A 12,831-nucleotide genomic window follows, 5' to 3' on the forward strand; every position below is an offset into this window, starting at 1 on the left:
AGTGAGGCTCTGTTGAAGAAGGAGGAGGAGGAGGAGGAGGAGGAGGAGGAGGAGGAGGAGGAGGAGGAGGAGAAGAAGAAGAAGAAGAAGAAGAAGAAGAAGAAGAAGAAGAAGAAGAAGAAGAAGAAAAGAAAGAGGGAGAGAGAGAGCAAAAATGTCCAAAAAGGTATTATTGGTTTTTTTTATTTCTTTTCTTTTCTGTTTACTTGTTTTTTGAGACAGTGTTTCTCTGTGTAACAGCCCTGGCTGTCCTATAACTTACACCTTAGACCAGGCTGGGCTCGAACTCATAGAGATCCACCTGCCTCTGCCTCCCAAGTACTGGGATCAAAGGTGTGGGCCACCATGCTTGGCTAAAAAACTTTCTTACAAACTTAAATGAGCCAGAAATATTGAAACTTGATCATAGATCTCAATCCAAGAAATAAGAGTATGTGGAAGTCAGACACGGAATAATGAGGTTGGGACAGTAAGAGAGGACAAGGCAGTCATCTGAAGGATGCCCGATGGTTTGCTGCCTTCCCTCCCCTGGCCTTGGCACGCCCCTTCCCTGCGTGAAGAGGAATCAGTTCTTCCAAGGTGGTTCTGGGAGAAAGCCTTGGCATCGACCTTTCTCAGAGTGCCCGAGAGACGTCAGGCAGGTCTCCATGATGGATTTTACCCATCCCCTTCTCAGGCCACCAGGCTTTAGAGATTGCCAAATTCGTGGGGCAGTTTTCCTGAACAGGAGATGGCTGAGTGTGAGGAGACTTCCAGAGGTACAGACATCCGAGGCAGAGGGCTCTTGGACTTAGGGGCCACGAAAGATCCCAGCACCATACATTTCAGGTTGCAAAAGGAAGCGTGTGGAGATGAGGGTATCATCTGTCTTCCATGTTCTCCCTGATTTCAGGCCAGATGGAAAAGTCAGCAGAGTGTCTTGAGAATTTCTGAGATCCTTTGGGTGCCTGCAAAAAACGCTATTGGATATGAGAGATGCCTTTAAAAGCTGCCGTGGACCAGTCCGCTGCTGGAGAAGGCCACTGCAGACCAATCTTGGGGCAACCTGAGTGGGAAGAGCACAGTGATGCAGAGGGCCTCTTGGAGGTTGCCTAGCCTACCAAGTGGAGATACTCTCCAGAGTTTAGAAAATAACAGGAAAAACCTCTTAATATAAAATACTGAGACAGAAAGCGTGTGACAGTGTGTAATAGACGTGTGTGCACTCTGTCAAGGCCAGCTGGCAGTCAAGCTGTTTCTTCTTGTTTTGTTTTGGTTTTTGTTATTTTGTTTGTTTTCTGCTTTTGAGACAAGGTCTCACTATGTAGCCCTGGCTGTCCTCGAACTAGCCCTCTGTTGTGAAAAGGTTTTGTTCTAGATTCTTTAATGATTATAACTTCATTTTATTATAAGAAATGAAATCTGTTTTCTTCTGACTTCTACATCTCATCTCAGAGACATCCCTGTTCTAACTGAACTAACCATCACTTTTTTTTGTCTCAGCTATCTGTGTCCTTCAGTTGGTAGGAATTTCCCAAGTATCCATCCATCAGCTTCTTTGGTTTAAAACACAAAATCTGAGTAGTCTTGGGGAGAGCGATGCAGCCCAGCGGGAGGGTACCCCCTGACTGGAGCAGTTTGACCCCTAGCACTGACTGTTCTGTGTGTAAATAAACAGAGCTAGAAGCCGTCCTCAGTAATCAAAGACAATCCAAAGCAGTGAAAGAAACAGCTTTGAGTGGAATTCTGCTGGAAATCTGGGAGAGAGCAATGGTGAGTCACCGGCTCTCTGGATGCCCCAAGCAACATGCAAATTACTTCTTCAACTGGGCTAGCCACGCCCCCTTTGTTCTCTGCCGCCTGCGGCATCTCAGCCGCTGGAAAGTCAGGCGGTCTGGAATAGGAGGGGCAGCCGGCCCTGCCACGCAACCCTAGGGACCCCTTGTCTCTCCAGTGGCAGAATAAGCGGTCTGTGGGGGCTGGAAGGCAGAGATGGGGAGAGCTGGGACTGTGTGTTGTGGACGTTCTCAAAGACTTCCTAAAAGTTAAAACAAGCATTTTAAGTTAAATTTCATCTACTAAAAAAAAAAAAAAAAAAAAAAAAAAAGCTGGGTCGGGGAGTCAAGACCAGCCTGGTCGACATAGTAAGTTCCAGGTCAGCCAGAGACTCTGTGTTGAAAACAGAAACAAAAACAAAATTATATCGGCCCAGAATACCCGGATGACATGACAATGACCGTGAGCAAACATAAGTTGTTCTTGCTTGCTCAACCTCTGCCTCACACTGTGTCTCCTCAGTGCCCGGGCTGGACTGAGGTCACCATTCATAACTCTTCGTCTATTGTTTTTCTAACATCTTTTTTCTACACTGTGTCTTGAATCATCAATGAGGGGGAAACAGAACACTGTAAGAAATCCCGTTTCTCTACAGAAACAAAGGACATGATATACAGAGAAGTCCACTGTTCAGAGCTTAAATCAACTTCCCCAAAGGTTCCCCAACAAGGCATCATTGGAAACAGACCTGAAGACATGATGGTTGGTCTTGAGGGTCGTCTTGCCTGGATCTGGAATCAACTAAGATACACTCCTGGGAAGGTGAGTGGGTTATTCGTACAAGGATTGATTACCTGAGGTGGACAGGCCCACCCTTACCATGGGCAGCAGCCCAGACATAAACTGGCCCAAAACCAAAGTATTACTGGTTTTGCCTGCCAGCCTTCACTTCTTGCTGATGAGTACATATATTCCGTTGTTGCTACTACCTCTGTGGACCTTTGACTCCAGCTACTTAAGCCACTGTCTAGGAATCCTCCACGTCTTCAGCACCAGAATGGGACTGAACGGCTATTGTTTCTTAGAGTCTCTGGTATATGGAGGGCTATTGTTGAACTACCCAGCCTGTGCTGTGTAATGCAATCCAATAATCTCCTTTGTGATGTGTATTCATTCTATCGCTTTTGTTCCCTAGAGAACCCTGAGTAATACAAGAAAAAGCCATCTAGCCCAGCAGCCCTTATTGTGGGATATCTGTACACTGTGTGATGATGTATTGCTGTGACTGGTGTAATAAAAAGCTGAACGGGCCGGAGCCGGGCGGTGGTGGTGCATTGCCTTTAATCCCAGCACTCGGGAGGCAGAGGCTCCAAAGCTACACGGAGAAACCCTGTCTCAAAAAAAAAAAAAAAAAAAAAAAAAGCTGAATGGCCAGTAGATAGGCAGGAGGTATAGGTGGGATTTTCTGGGGAGAGATAGGTGGGATTTTCTGGGGAGAGAAAGGAAGAAGAGGAGGAATTAAGGCACAGGAAATGCCAGGAGATGCAGAGAAGAAACAGAAGGTGCAAGATGGAAGAGAAGTAATGCCACGTGATCGAACATGAATTAATATAAATGGGTTAATTTAAGTTATAAGAGCTAGTTAGGAACAAGCCTAAGCTTTCATAATTAATAAGAAGTCTCCATGTCATTTGGGAGCTGGCTGAGGGGACAGAAAAAGACTAGTTACATGTTATCTATCTATCTATCTATCTATCTATCTATCTATCTATCTATCTATCTATCTATCTATCTATCTCGTGTGTGTGTGTGTGTGTGTGTGTGTGTGTGTGTGTGTGTGTGTATCTTCCTGCCATGATGCTCTGTGCATCTGAAACCAGGAGCTGAAATAAATCTTTACCCCCTTTCAGTTCCTGATGTCAGCCATCTTGCCATATCATAAGTGACCAGGTCCTCTAGCCCAGGAATCTCATCCCAGCCTGAATTTCCTATGGATCAAAAGAAAATACGGGTGTTAAAAGATTTATGTGTGCAATACTTACCAATCAACTCAAATATGTGTGCATTACCATTGTTTATTTATTTTCAGGTGGCAGTGGTTTGCCACAGCAGGTGTGTGGAGGTCGGAGGACAACCTACGGGATTGTCCTCTGGTGGAAGCCCCATCTCTCTGCCCAGACCCTGCCCCTCAGAAAGTCCTGCCAAACATGGCTCCTCCCTCGGAGATGCTCAAGACAACTTCCACAGGGTATTTAAGCTGCACCCCAGAAAACAGACATGTGGTTTTTCAGTCCCTTGTCCCTGTCTCCTCTTTGGGGGGATAGAGAATCCCCAGGAACACGTTACCCATTAAACTGGGGCTTTTTCTAATTCAGTCTGATTTGATCTGATTTAGCTTGCTGCATTGATGAAGAGGCTTATCTGGGTGTCAAAACTTTTCAATAGGATGTTTTGAAGCTATCTATGCTGTGAATATTTTCTCATTTCCTAATTTTTCTTACTAAAAACATAACAGAATCTTTTCAGTAGTTACTGTAACAGTAACTACTCCTGACACAACCCCTTAACACTTCTCTTTCAGATTATTTTCTGCCCTCCATCTTTAAACCACATAATAAATCTTGCTCAATCTGAACCTCGAAGCAACAATTGGAATCAACAGGAGGGAAGGTCTGTTCTAGTATGCCTATGCCCTGATCCCTGTATGCTAAAAGGTGGTTCAGAGACAGACTGGCAAGGTCCAGTGAGGGTCTGTGCCCTGTGGAGTGATTGACACATTCCCTGGAGATAGGTGGACTCTCACTAGATGGCTGTATATGATTCACTATAGAACACACACACATATATATCTCACATACACACACGGCTAAGCATCACTAAGGTATGTGATTTTTTGTTTGTTTGGTTGGTTGGTTTTTGGTTTGGGTTATGAAAACAGTTTCTCTGTGTAGTCCTTCCTGTCCTGGAGCTCACTCTGTAGACCAGGCTAGGCTGGCCTCATACTCACAGAGATCCACCTGCCTCTGCCTCCCAAGTGCTGCAATCAAAGGTGTGTGCCAACACCACCCAGCTTGTTTTGTTTTTAATTGAATTAATATTTCTAAGTTGCTAATGTGTGTGTCATCTCATCTTGACTTCAGAAATTTAATATGGCATAAAGTTCCTGCATCAGTTCAGTGTAACTGTGGAAAATTCACTCTGCCGTTAGGGGCCCTGTTTGTAACAACCTGAATACCTACTTAGCTAAAATTTAACATGAATTTTAAAATCCCATGGACATAGAAAGCAATGGAAAATAGACCAAATATTTCCCTTATCTCTCTCGTTACAAGTCTGTGGAGGCTTTCTCTTGGCTTTTGTCTATTTTTTGCCCTTCTGTTAGCGTTCACTAAGACTGTAGTAGCCCTGGACAAGGATTTTTGGAGTTTACTTTCTGGTACTTTCTTGTGTTTTGTCCAAAGAAATTGCAGGATAGACTCTAAACAAGACTGTGTTTACTTTTTCCACACCTGGGAAACCAGAGTAAATTCAGTGCAAAGAACCCTGGGGGAAGGAGAAGAAAGGGACGGGTTTGCTTTGTGCACATCTGGAGTCGGGAGCAGCCTTTGTTTACGCTGGGCATTATCATCTAATTAAAAGGGTAAGGTAATATATGGATAATGACAGATAATTGTCCTCCTCGGAAACAGCTCTCTGTGAAGTTCGCCAATCCACTGGCTGGGGGGATCCGGATAGGCTGAGAGAGCCGGCTTTCAGGAGCTGCTCATTCCTGTGGAAATTACATCTGGGCAGAGTAAGTTCTGCTGGGAGTCGGGATCAGCAACACTTCGCCTTGGGGTAATTCCTCTGCAGCCACCTGAGGACGGTTCCGAACTCTTCGACCAACCCCCTGCCAGTTCCCAAACCTGGGAGGCTTCACTCCTTATGTAAAATACCTTAGGATTTGCGTGTAGCCAACACACATCATCCTGTATACTTCATAAGATCTCTAAATAGTTTCTAGGGACTTAATAGTCTACGATGTAAATGTGTAAATAGCCATATTATTTAGGAAATGGCAAGAAAAATGCACATGCCTAGTCCGGAGGCAGGATTTTCCTCTGGAATATTTTTGATCCTTGCTGGACTGAGCGGGCAGGTACAGAAGTACCCTTGGATGTGAACAGCTCACTATAGGTGCCACTGCCTCCTGAGCGGCCCAGAAGGCTGAAGCTGGAGGCTGGGCTCAGTGGTCAGCCTCCTCTGCCGTTCCAGCTCCCCCTCTTCTCTCCTGGAGCTGCTGATGCAGGATCAGCCAGGCCGCCCTGGTTTTCCAGCCCACTGAGCGTTCAGCAGTCTGTGCCTTGCTTTCGGGGCCAGGTTTGAAGAACTATCAAAGCCAAAGGTGGGGTCACCTTCCTACCAAGTCCAGAGAAAAATGGATGAGTCAGGCTTCACCCGGCAGATTGCTGGCTCCACTTTCAAACAGGGAGGGCCTTCTGGCCACATTGTGTTAGGGCGTGTGCAACTACCATTGACATGTTTCTCCTAAAACATTTTTATTGTGCCAAAAAAAGTAGCATAATAATTGTCGTTTCGGTGTGTTTTAAGGGCACACAGTTCTGTTGTATTATGCATGTTCATGTGGTCAGTTATCTCTAATCCAGCTCTGAGACTCCTTCCTATCTTCCAAAATGGACGTTCTGTACCATTAAAAGATGGCTCCCCGTTTCTCCCTCCCCCTCAGCCCTGGCAACCATTGTTAGCTTTGTCCTTGACCACATCACCTAACAGGAATCACATGGTATCGCTCCTCATGTCTGTAGCATCCGTCCATGTTGCAGCTCATGACAGAACTTCCCTTTTCAAGGTTGAAGCATATAAAAATATTTTGTTATAATCACACCATATTTGCTCCATTTTTTGTTTGTTCTGAGGACTGAATCTATTTTCCCCCTTCATTTTTCTTCCTTTTCTTTTTATTTATTTATTTATTGTTTTAACATGCATTTGTTTGTTGAGGGGGTACCACAGTACACATGCGGAATAGTTCTCTCCTTCAGCCATGTGTGGCTCCGGGCAGGAACTCAGGCTGTCGGGCTCAGCACCAAGCACCTGTCCCCCCCTGAGCCCCTCACCAGCCCATAACATCTCAGTTTATTTTTCAGTGGACATCGGAGTTGTTACTGTATGTAAGCGATTGTGAATACTGTCGCTACAAACAGGAGAGTAGACACCTCCTGGAGACTCTGTTGTCAGCTGTGAACTCAGGAGTGAAACTCCCTGTGTTTTTAACTCGCTAAGGAATCATATATAACCTTTCTTTTTGGTTTTTATTTTTGTTTTTTGATTTTTTGAGACAGTGTGCCTCTGTATAGCCCAGGCTGTCCTAGAACTCACTCTATAGACCAGGGTGGCCTCAGAGATCTGCCGGGATTAAAGACGTGCACCATCACCACCTGATGATAAATAAATCTTAAAAGTAGATGAACCTGTGAGAGAGCACACCTGTAATGCTACCTCTCCTAAGGGGAGGCAAGACCTGATGGCGTTCTTGGGCTGGCTAGCCTGGGCTACATAGAAACAAGGAGAGAGCCCCAGCCTAACAGGAGAAGGAGAAAACCAACTCCCCGCAGCTGCCCTCTCCCCTCCACACGTGTGCACACCTCCACACGTGTGCACACACAGCCATTTACATTTTAAATCACTTATTTATGAGTTTAACCTTTACTTATTTTGTGAGTATGAGTGTCTTGCCTGCATGCATGTTTGTGTACCATGCGCATGCCTGGTGCCTGGGGAGGTCAGAAAAAGGCATCATATTCTCCTGGGACTGGAGCCAGCGTGAGGGTGCTGGGAACTGAACCCCAGTCCTTTGAAAGAGCAGCAAGTGCTCTTATCTTCTGAGACATCTGTCGTGTGTGTGTGTGTGTGTGTGTGTGTGTGTGTGTGTGTGTGTGTGTGTGTGCAGAAGAGACTATGTTGTATGTACTGACACCAAAAAGGGATGTTCTAGAACCTGGCGCACTTAGGCTTGAAATGTGGCTCTTCCGTGGCTTTTGCTGTGTGGAAAAGCCACCTCATCTGTTTGGCCGTTAGTGTTCCCACCGCCATAAGAGGGGATCAGTGATGACCATGGGGGATCAGAAATGGCTGGGTTTTAAGTGAAGGTGTTTGTAAAGGGCCTCCTGTGTAAGAAGACTCAGTTCTCTGCTCTCCCTCTAGGGCTTGAGAAAGCAAGGCCACTCTGTAAAAATGCATAAAGACTGTACATCTCTGTCCCGCTCTGTGTAAACTTCAAATGAAGTTAAGAAACCTTGGCCACTGTCTCTGCTCAGATCTGGCTCACCCTCAGTTCTCACCCCTCAGAACTGCCCCTGCAGGGGCCGTCCGCCTGAGGTGAGCCTGGCCCCTCCCTGACTCCAGCCCATGCTGGGCACAAAGGGGTTTTGGGGTGGAAAGCCCTCCCTCTGGCTGCTCACTCCCTTTGTCATTAGCAGACGTCTCCGAAGGAAAAACAAGGGCCAGAATAAAGGAATTGGGGGGGGGGGTGCACCTCAGTCTTCCTGTGTGTTATGAAATGTGCAGAAGGGACTGAGTCACAATGACAGTGCACACAGCTTGCAGACCTCAGCACCCAAGGCAAGGTCACATGCCACTGTCATCCTTTTTCAAACATCTGCTCCTGGATGACAGTCAGTTCCATGCAGGTCACAGGAACCGTCAACATACTTGCTTTTTGCTTAGGAGTGTGGGAGACCTCCAAACTGTAGGTCCCTTCTGTGGCCGTGGTCTTTGGGTACAGAGGCTTTAGCCACTGCTTGAAGATGCTTCTTAGGAGCTTCCCAAACTCACAAGCTGTGGAGTCCTGTGCCTCAGGCTGTGGAACTTTACCCTGTGGGCTCCCTGTTTTTCCTTTCTGCTACAGCAAGCAAACGTCCCAAGTGAACCATTTAATACCTGTCCCCACTTTTTTTTTTCTGCTCCATCCATATCAAGGCTTTAAACATTGTTTTTGATCCATTCAAATTGATTTTATTCAAAGGGACAACATGTTTTTATGTTTTATGTAATTCTCTGTCCTAAAACCACTATAGGGCTGATCCTTATCATTCCTCACAAGCACCAAAGGGATTCAAATGGCTGTTTGTTTACTTAATGTGTGAAGGCGTCCTGGACCAGAAGGGGAAGACAGCATCCCTTTCTCCCATACCTCATTCCTTCCTGGGATGCCTCTATCCTTGCCAGAGGGCACGAGGCTGAGGCTCCTTCCTTCTGTTGACTGAGTGCTGACACTTGACTGTTTTACAGCCTGCTATCCTGGTTGGGATGAGAGGTAGGACAGCTGAAATCCAGCGGTCTGAAATGCCTGTCCTAATTGGAGAGATACCATTCCAACTCTTCTGCAAGGCAGCCCCTCCCTGGACCTCCTGCATCTTCTTAAACAGAATGTCCAGAGCCAGTTGCTCCTCATCCACAGGGAGGGTGCGCCACTCACTGTCGTTCTAACTACTGGTGGATGAGAGGCTCTTCTGGTCCAGTCACCGGGGAGGGTTGGTTCCGTACTACCTAGGCCATGTTCCACCAGAGTCTAAATACAGACCAAGCTAGTGCTTTTAAGCCTTTAATACACTGGGCTTTACCCGAAGGTGATTAAACAACAACAATAATAAAATAAAAAAGAGCAGTTGTCCAGGCTCAGCCCCAGAGATGGGCATTCAGTGGATCCAGGTAGAAGTGTTTAGCAAAAGCCCTTTGGGGCGGTCTGTAGACTGTGGAGACTCAGAACCCGGGGAACAACTGTAAACTTCAGAGGTTCAGAATCTAGGGACCATCTGTAGACTGCGGAGATTCAGAACCTAGGGACTGTCTGTAAACTTCAGAGGTTCAGAACCTAAGGACTGTCTGTAGACTGCAGAGGTTCAGAACCTAGGGACCGTCTGTAGACTGCGGAGATTCAGAACCTAGGGACCATCTGTAAACTTCAGTGGTTCAGAACCTGGACACTCTGGAGATCTGGAATCCAAAGTAGATTTGCTCTTTGGCTCTCTCAAACAACCGAAACTGGAGCTATTAATTAGATTATATTAGATTTGATTTTGAAACAAGGTCTCACTGTGTAGCTCTGGCTGGCCTGGGCTCACTATATAGACTAGGCTGGCCTCAAACTAGATTTTCTTATGTGCAAATTCTTCTGTCCTTAACAATCATCAGGCTCTAGACCCCAATCTCCCTATTTTGTTAAAGGGAGGTTTATGCTCTATGATCACCAAGGTCCCTTTCCTTCTCTGTCTTCTTCTAGCCTTTCATGATTACTAATTTCTTCATTATTCAATAGCACTGGAGGAGGTAAGTAGGAATTTGAAAGAAAGAGGTAAGAAGGAGAATCAGGACCTAACATCAAATACTACCTGATATAGAGAGCAAATATTATCTGCTGAGTTGGGGATGTAGTTCAAAGCTTGCCTAGTGTGTGTGAGGCCCTGGACATCAACAAATATAAATAAACAACACACACATGTACATGTAACACACATATGCACACACACCACACACCACACATACACATACCACACACGCACACATACACACACACCACATACCACTCTCATATACCCCTACACACATCACACACACACACATACACACACACACCCAACTTTGCACATCCCCACAACTTCCCCCACCCTCCACCCCTCAACTGCCCCCCACCCCACCTCCTACCCCCACACACATTTTAGGATCCCAGTTCCTTCCTCATCTGAGAACTTCTTTGGAGGTTTTGGAAGGCACACAGCTACTCTACACCCTTGACTGAAGACCATCCTCCTCTATTTGGGCAAGGTCCTTTTCAATGGAGGGTGCAGCTTCGGGCGGGACTTACATGGAGCAGAGAGGGGAAGGGGGCATCTGTCCAGCCAGCCAGACCAGCCAAATCAACCCTGGTGATCAGTGGGGCGACATGTCACCCTCACACCCTCCTTCCCTGTTGGACAAGGAGAGATGCCCGCTTTTGTGTTCAGCTTTCATTAGCCGAATTAAATACACACGGAGGGGAAGGGCAAGGTCGACGGGAGTGTAAGGAATGGCCCCTTGCTGGAAGCCTGGGAGAACCCACTACTACTCAGGAGAAATCTAGATGTCGGAGCAGGGTCAGGCCCCTCCAATTGTCACAGAGGGGCCACGCAAGCCACAGCCAACTCAGAACACTTCTGGTCTGTTGTCGGACACAGCCTGTGTTTACCTGCTGATGGCCTTGCTGACCCTCCTGTCCTGTCTGTCCTCATCAGGCAGCAGGTATGCCTATGTCTTCAGTGTGGAAGCTGTGTGTGTGTGTGGCCTGGCTCTAGAGAAAGCCCCTCTGTCCTTTAGACAAGTGTGTGTGTGTGTGTGTGTGTGTGTGTGTGTGTGTGTAAATAGTGGGTCTGCTATTACACTCTGATCATGAATGAAAATGCCGAGAATTAAACTGGACTGTGGCTCCAGGGTGAACAAAAACAATCATGTGACTTCCCTATGCTCTTCTCTCTTGCTCACCTCTGTCACAGTCACTCAGACACACAGTATGCCAGCACCTATGGAGCATCTTGTAACCAGCCCCAAACAGGCCACGTCGTCTGATGGAAGGCAACTGGGAGTGATCAGAAGACTTGATTACTATGCTCGCTCAGTCACGTATTCACCCCAATCCTGGGCACATCAGCCGGTTGATCCAGGGTTCGAGCTGCTGGTTTCAAGAAAGTGAAATACTAAATATTGCTATTAATCTGCCTACAAATGCTAGGACAGCATTTGTGCCCGGTAGATTCGAACACCTTAGAAGCCGAACTCTTTCCGAAGTTGCTTTCAGTAGTGAGTAGGCCGGCTGGAAAGAGCAGAAGGGAACAGAAACCCAAACACCACCAACAGTTAGGCCGAAGGGCCATCCGCAGGACAAGCCCTGCCGAGCCAGCGCCCGGGTCTTAGCCAGGCTGACACAGGAAGAAGGACCACAGCCCCTTTACCACACCGGGCCAATGAATGTTGACTGGGTGCCTGCCGTGTGAGGGACAGACCAGGTGAGACCAGGGACGCAGAGAACAGACGAGAGACCTCTGGGCCTCTTTCTGCAGTCTGCTTGAGGTCTGTAGCTCTCTGAAGAACCGATATGAAGAACCGATGATGAGAAGTCACCTCTCACTCACGTATCCGTGGAGACGCAGGCATCCGCTCTGATGACTGTGTGCATCTAGGTACTTCAGCGGAGGTGTCTGCGCTCAGACTGTGTCTGACAAGCAGGCTCCCAGTGTTCTCTTCGAGATCTCTTGTTCTTCAGAGATCAACAGAACTCAAGAGAACCTTAGGAAGGGCCCAGAGGCCTCCAAGGACCATGCCTCCAGTTGCTTTGGGGCTAGCCTGCAACAAGCATTTGCTAGGCTTAGCTGTGAACGGTGGTCACTGGGCCCCTGGCCAAAACAACCCATGCAAATGAACTTGGAGACAAAGCCAAAATTAGGAGGTGGGAGAAACAAGTCAGGGGTAATCCCCTGCAGGAGGCCAGGCTTTCTCGGGCCCTTGGACACAGAATTCCATAAGACACCCACATCCTCTCTCTTCCCATTGGACTATAGAAAGTGAAAAATCCCCCCTAGATCAGGGCCTAGTCAAATCACAGCGTGCAAAGGAAGTGTAATTCAAATTCCAGCCCAGCGGAAACCAACAGCCCAGCAGGACTGGGTCCCGGGCACGCTATTAAACACTGTTTTGTTCCTCAGTCTCATCGGGTAGTTCTACCATCATTGTTGTCTTAACTGACAGGGAAACTGAGACTCAGATGGAAGTAAACTGCACAGTAGATTACAGAGTGTCGCTTCCCTCCCAACCCTCTCTTCTCCCCGTACTGGGGACTGAACCCAGGCCTGGCACCGGCTCCGTGACTGCTCTTCCAGAGAGCTGCTGGAGACACATTCCTACCGGCATTGCACGCTAGCAGCTCCGTGTCCCCGTAAGCCCGAGTGGAGCAACACAGCGCAAACATCGGGGCCTCATTCTCTTCCTTTGGGATGACTTTCTTAAAAAAAGGAAAAACTGCATGTGTACAACTTACAAGAGCAAGTT

The sequence above is a fragment of the Peromyscus maniculatus genome, chromosome 20 (assembly GCF_049852395.1).
Source record: "Peromyscus maniculatus bairdii isolate BWxNUB_F1_BW_parent chromosome 20, HU_Pman_BW_mat_3.1, whole genome shotgun sequence".
NCBI classification, from domain to species: domain Eukaryota; kingdom Metazoa; phylum Chordata; class Mammalia; order Rodentia; family Cricetidae; genus Peromyscus; species Peromyscus maniculatus.